General features: G+C 45.0%; 1 pseudogene; it reads left to right on the top strand.

Moving 5' to 3' along the window:
- Positions 1 to 841: 841 nt before the first annotated feature.
- LOC126509325 (aurora kinase C-like) lies at positions 842 to 2474 on the top strand (annotated as a pseudogene).
- Positions 2475 to 6551: the final 4077 nt, after the last annotated feature.

The following is a 6551-nucleotide window of genomic DNA, read 5'->3' as shown; positions in this document are numbered from 1 at the left end:
AAACTTTGTGAGGTGCAGCTGTCAAAGCTGACATGGAGACTTGTGGTTGTAAAGACTGTAGCAGAAAAAAAAAAAAAAAGGCAGACTCAAAACCCACAGTCTCAAATTCCATCTCCTGCTACTGCTATGCCCAAAGTTCAAATCCCCAAATTACCAAATGAGACTGAAAATGATGGAAAAGCAGAGAGTCTTTATTGAGACTTAGCTCAGACCTTCCCATCTGCGGGGAACAGCGACAGTAGCAGCGGCGGAGAGACCCTGAGCGGAGCAGGGAGGCAGTTTTAAAGTGGGGAAGGCTTTGGGACTTCCAAGCCCACAGGCTTGGGATTGGCTAACCCCTATGGGAGAATGGGTTGCCTGCTCCTGATTGGCTCCTTCCACAAGAGGGAGGAGCTCCAGGTTTTAGGGTTCAGGGAGAGGTCATGCCTCTAGCCTAGAGAAAGCTACTTCCTTTGGCTAAGGTCCCAAAAAGGTCATAGCAGTCTCTAGACTAGAGGTTACTACTTTACTGCTCATGATTGGTTGGTTTTTACTGCTCAAGGATTGGCTGGTTTTGTATCTGGGTCAGAGATAGCTCTGACTTCAGGGCCAAACTGGTTCGAGGAGCAATGGGTGTTCCCTTGGCTCTGGTTTGGGGGTCAGAGTGTTTTCTCTGGTTCTGGGTTCAGGTATAAGGTGCTTCTTTCACTGACTCAGGTCCCAGATCCAGAGTGTGTCTCGTTCCCTGGCTCTGGATTCAGAGTCAGGGTACTCAGAGATTGTCTATGGCTACAGATCTACGGGGACCTGAGTCTCTCACTACCTTTAAAACGTTCCATGCGCCCGAACCTACGGACTGAGAATGAAAGGCAGGAGTGGCCGAGGACTAGCTGTCAGCAACACAGCAGTGGTGCAGGCCTCCCACGAGGCGCACTCCCTGGGGAGATGTACAGGGTAAATTCTTCCTTTCAGAATCTGTGCAGAAATCTGATCAGCTACCGAAGCTCTCAAAGCCCCATCCTTCGGGATGTTAAGAAGACTAAGCAGAGTCTCTAACCCTAAGAAGACGGGGTGAGGACACCCAGCAAGGTCTGTCTGCTTCTTCGGTTCTCTATACAGTGCTCTATACAGCATTCATCCTGTAGGGGTTTGGGGCCGAAGGTACTATCCTCCAAAGGGAATAGCAGGAGTAGGCACCTCAAGGAGCATTCCACAGAGCCACAGTCCCCAACTACACCAACTGAAGGAAGAGGGACCCCTGAAGCACAGGCTCCACCTAAACCAATTGGAGGCAGAGCCGTGTAGACAAGGTAAGAATGCACTCAACAACATAAAGAGCAATGGGGCACCCAGCAGAAACTAGAGGTTCTACAAGACCTGAAGATTCCAGCACAGATGAAGCAGGAGAAAATGACCTTAAAAAGAACTTTATGAAGATGATTGAGGCCCTCAAAGAGGAATTAAAAAAAAAAAAACCCTTAAAGAAGTCGAAGGCATTTGTCACCAGTGTCCCTTAGTGGGCTGGTGCGGGAGAGACCACAGCCAGAGCGTTGCCCACCCACCCCTTTCCAGGGGCCGCTGGAACTAAGCAGCCAGTAGGACTTCAGCTTCTCCAGCGTTTGGGGAAGACAGTAACTGCCCTTCAGCACAGCGTCACCGACAACCACCAGCCAGATGGGGCCCAGCCCCTCAATCAGGAGGCTTTCACCATTGACTACTTTGAAATAGGGCATTCTCTGGGCAAGGAAAAATTTTGGAATGTGTACCTGGCTCCGCTCAAGGAAAACCATTTCACTGTGGCCCTGAAAGTCCTCTTCAAGTCCCAGAGAGGGGAGGAGGAATTGGAGCGCTGGTTTCGAAGGGAGGCGGAGATCCAGGCTCATCTACAGCACCTGAATATCCTATGTCTCTACAGCTACTTCCGCTATGCTCGCTGGGTATCCTTGATTCTGGAATATGCTCCACGGGACAAGCTCTGCAAGGAGCTTCAGAGAAACCACGCCCTAGAGGAGCAGCGTACAGCCATGATAATGGAGGAGTTAGAAGATGCCTTGACCTACCGTTACGATAAGAAGGTGATTCACAGGGACATGGAGCCAGAGACTCTCCTGCTGGAGCTCAGGGTTAAGTGAAGATCGCAGAATTTGGTGGGTCTGTGCATACCCTCTCTCTCAAGAGAAAGACAGTGTATGGACTCTGGACCTCTTGTCCCCAGAAATGAGTGAAGGGAAAACATAGGATGAGAAGGTGGCCCTGTGGTGTCTTGGGTGCCCTGCTATGAGCTGCTGGTAAGAAATCCTCCCTTCAGGAGCAGCACTCACAACAAGACATAAAAAGACAACCTCAAGGTGAATTTGAGGATTCCTCATTCAGTGCCTGTGGGGGCCCAGGACTTGATCTCTAAGCTTCCTAGGTACCATCCCTCAGAGCGGCTGAACCTGGGTCAGGACTACTCTCATAGGATGCTGCCTCCCTGTAATCAGATGGCTTCCTGAGCCCTGCCTGCCTCCATTCCTAAGTGTTTATTCAGGAAGCTCTCCAGGCTCTTTTACCTCATCTGTTTTGCTTGTTTTCTCTTTTAAGATGTGAATTAAAACAGAAAAAAAAAAAGAAGTGGAGGAAAGGAAAAACAAAAAATTGAAAGAAATCAACAAAGTCCTTAGAGAAAACCAAGAAAACACAATCAAACAGAAGAAACAGTTCAAGACTCGAAATGGGAAATAGAGGCAGCAAAGAAAACACAAACCAAGGGAAATCTGGACAAACGATCAGAAACTACAGAAGCAAGCATAAACAACAGAATACAAGAATGAAAGAGAGACTCTTAGGCTCTGAAGATACAATAGAGGAGATAGATTTATTGGTCAAAGAAAATGTTAAATCCAACAAATTTTTAACACAACATACCCAGTAAATCTGGGACACTGTTAAAAACTGAACCTAGGGGGCTGGAGAGATGGCTCAACAGCTAAGAGCATTGCCTGTTCTTCCAGAGGTCCTGAGTTCATTTCCCAGCAACAACATGGTAGCTCACAACTATCTGTAATGAGATCTGGTGCCCTCTTCTGGCCTGCAGGCATTCATGCAGGCAGAACCCAATATACATGATAGATAAATAGATCCTAAGAATAATAGAAGGAGGAGGGGGGGGAGAGGAGGAGGGCACAGAAAATATTCAACAAAATCATAGAAGGAAGCAATCCCTACCTAAAAAAAAAAGAGCACACCTATGAAAACACAAGAAGCTTACAGAACACCAAATAGACTGAACCAAAGAAAAAAGTCCCCTCCCCACATATTAATCAAAACACAAAACATACAGAATAAAGAAAGAATATTAAGAGCTGCAAAGGAAAAAGGCCAAGTAACATATAAGGGCAGATCTATCAGAATTGCACCCAACTTCTCAATGGAAACAATGAAGCCAGAAGGTCCTACTCAGGCATCATGCAGACACTAGAGACAGCCCAGACTACTATATCCAGCAAAGCTTTCAATCAGTATAGACGAGTGAACAAGACATGACAAACCCATGACAAAACCAGATTTAACTGATACCTATCCACAAATCCAGCTCTACGGAAAGTACTAGAAGGAAAACTCCAAACCAAGGAAGTTAGTTACACCCACAAAACCACAGAAAATTGATAATCCCACACCAGCAAATCCCAAAGAAGAGAAAAGCACACAGAGTACCACCACCAACATCAAAACCAAAGAGAACACGAACTAGCAATCACTGGTCATTAATATCCCGTAATTTCATTAGACTCAACTCACCTATAAAAAGATGCCAGCTAACAGGTTGGATATGAAAACAGAATCCATCCTTCTGCTGCATACAAGAAACACACCTCAACCTAAAAGACAGACATTACCTCAGAGTAAAGGGTTGGGAAAAAGATTTTCCAATCAAATGAACCTAAGAAACAAGCTGATGTAGCTGTCCTAATTTCTAACAAAATAGACTTTGAACTAAAATTAGTCAAACGAGATAAAGAATGTCATTTCATATTCATCACAGAAAAACATTCATCAAGGTGATGTCCCAATACTGAATGTCTATGCCTCAAATACAAAGGCACCCTCATTCATAAAAGAAATATTACTAAAGCTTAAATCACATATCAAGCCCCCACACATTAATAGTGGGTAATGTGGGATTCCCCTCTGTATGTTATGAATATGTTTTATTACCATTGGTTAATAAAGAAGATGCTTTGGCCTATAGCAGGGCAGAATATAGCCCTGCTGTAAGAGATAGAGAGAGAAAGTAGCAGACTCAGAGAGATGCCATGTAGCTGCTGAAGGAGAAGGACACCAGAAAACCTTCCCGGTAGGCCACAACCTCATGGCAATATATAGATTAATAGAAGTGGGTTAATTTATGGTATAAATTAGCCAGGAATATGCCTAGTGGGAGATCGTTGACTCCGGACTGACAACTGGGGAACCTGCATAGGTCCGAACTAGGACCCCCCCTAAATGCAGATGACAGAGGAGGTATGGCTTGGGCAGTGTGTGGAGTCTCTGACAGTGGGACCAGGATCTATCCCAAATGCATGATTACCCTCTCTGAGGAGCGAATGAGGGGTGGGGTGGGGTGGGGTGAGGTGGGGGAAGATGTGGAGAGCAGGAGGAGAGGAGGCATGAGGAACTGGAATTGGTATATAATAAATAAATAAACTCGGGCTGGAGAGATGGCTCAGTGGTTAAGAGCATTGCCTGCTCTTCCAAAGGTCCTGAGTTCAATTCCTGGCAACCACATGGTGGCTCACAGCCATCTGTAATGAGGTCTGGCGCCCTCTTCTGGCCTGCACACATACACACAGACAGAATATTGTATATATAATAAGTAAATAAATATTTAAAAAAATAAATAAACTCAAATAAAATAAAACATTACATGCAAGATGTTAGAGGAAGCTGATAATAAAAGAAGAATTGAGTATTTACAGAGTTGAACAATATTGACAACCTCTGCCAGGCCGACCAAGGCTAAGGAAATAACGGTGACATCATTAATTATCATTCTGGCACTAGCATGGCCTTACATGTAACTGAGTAAGAGACTATTATGCTCAACCTTATGAGACTAATCTGACAACCTACACAAGATGCACAGAGTCCTTAGAAGAACCAGCGTTGACGCAGGGAGGAGAGCAGCGTCCCCATGGCCCTGTGTATGTTAGAGTACAGCCAGGCATCATGACTCCTGCCTGTAATGTCAGCACTTGGGAGGCTGAAGCAGGAGCATCACTGTGAGTTCAAGGCCAGCCTGAGCCATATGGTGAGACCCTGACTCCAAAACAAAACACTTATATTGAAAATCTTTGTACTAATTCTCTGACCTGTTAGACAACTACTTCACTAGTGAATTCAATTAAGGAAGCAATTACAATAAGCTTTGCATATAGTGGCCAGAATCATCTTACTATAATGCCTGACAAGGTCTGACAAGGACATTAGTGGTATTAAAAAGCTGCAGGGCAGGGCTGGAGAGATGGCTTTGTGGTTAAGAGCATTGCCTGCTCTTCCAAAGGTCCTGAGTTCAATTCCCGGCAACCACATGATGGCTCACAACCATCTGTAATGAGGTCTGATGCCCTCTTCTGGCCTGCAGGCATACACACAGACAGAATATTGTATACATAATAAATAAATATTTTTTTAAAAAGCTGCAGGGCAATCCCCTTTATGAGGATAAGCACAAATTCTGAGCAAAGCAGAGTCACCCAGTAAGGAATGCAGTAGGGGGCTAGAGAAGTGACTAGGGGGTTAAGATCCTTTGCTGCTCTTCTAGAGGACCTGAGTTCAGTTCCTAGCACCCATGTCTCCTGGTTTACAACTTCTTATAATTGCTCTTCAGGGGACCCAACATCCTCTTCTGGACTTCAAGGGCACCCACGCACATGGCATATACTCACACAGATACACATGCATATTTAAATACAAAATAAACTCTTTTTTAAAGAAGACTTTGCTGTCGTGTGTGGTTTGTTCCTGTAATGCAAGATTGGTTTAACATTAGAAAATTTCAAACTACCCAAATCACTAACAGCAGACTAAATGGAGAAAGAATGGGAACCTGTGTACAAATGGGCTTCTCAACAATGATTACGTTGACAAACTGTGCAACTTTGGTTTTTTTTTTTTTTTTTTAAATTCCATCACGACTGCAGCCAGAGAAGCAGTTCCCAGCTCCAGCAGGCACCCCCTGGGAACCCACAGGCTCTTCTGGCCAGGGAAGCAAGCAGGCTAACTACAGATGCTTACCTCTCCCTCCACTGTAGGCGAACTTTTCTGTCCCACCTGCCAGCTCCCAAATAACCACATGGAGACTTCTTAGTAATTAAGGAAGCTTGGCTGGTAGCTTAGGCTTGTTCTTAGCTAGCTCTTATAACTTAAATTGATTTATTTCTATTAATCTATGTGCTGCCCAAGGCTCTTTTACCTCATCTACGTAATTCCCATCCTGCTCATCCTGAGTCTCATGGTATCTCCTAGTGACTCCACCTTTCTTCTTCCCAGTGTTCCCTTAGTCTCCCTCTCCTGCCTAACCTCTCCCTGCC

The sequence above is a fragment of the Alexandromys fortis genome, unplaced genomic scaffold, assembly GCF_014885135.2.
Source record: "Alexandromys fortis isolate MF-2015 unplaced genomic scaffold, M_Fortis_MF-2015_v1.1 scaffold_72, whole genome shotgun sequence".
In the NCBI taxonomy this organism is placed as follows: Eukaryota; Metazoa; Chordata; class Mammalia; order Rodentia; family Cricetidae; genus Alexandromys; species Alexandromys fortis.
The sequence above is the reverse complement of the archived record's forward strand: the minus strand, read 5'-3'. Positions and strand labels throughout refer to the sequence as shown.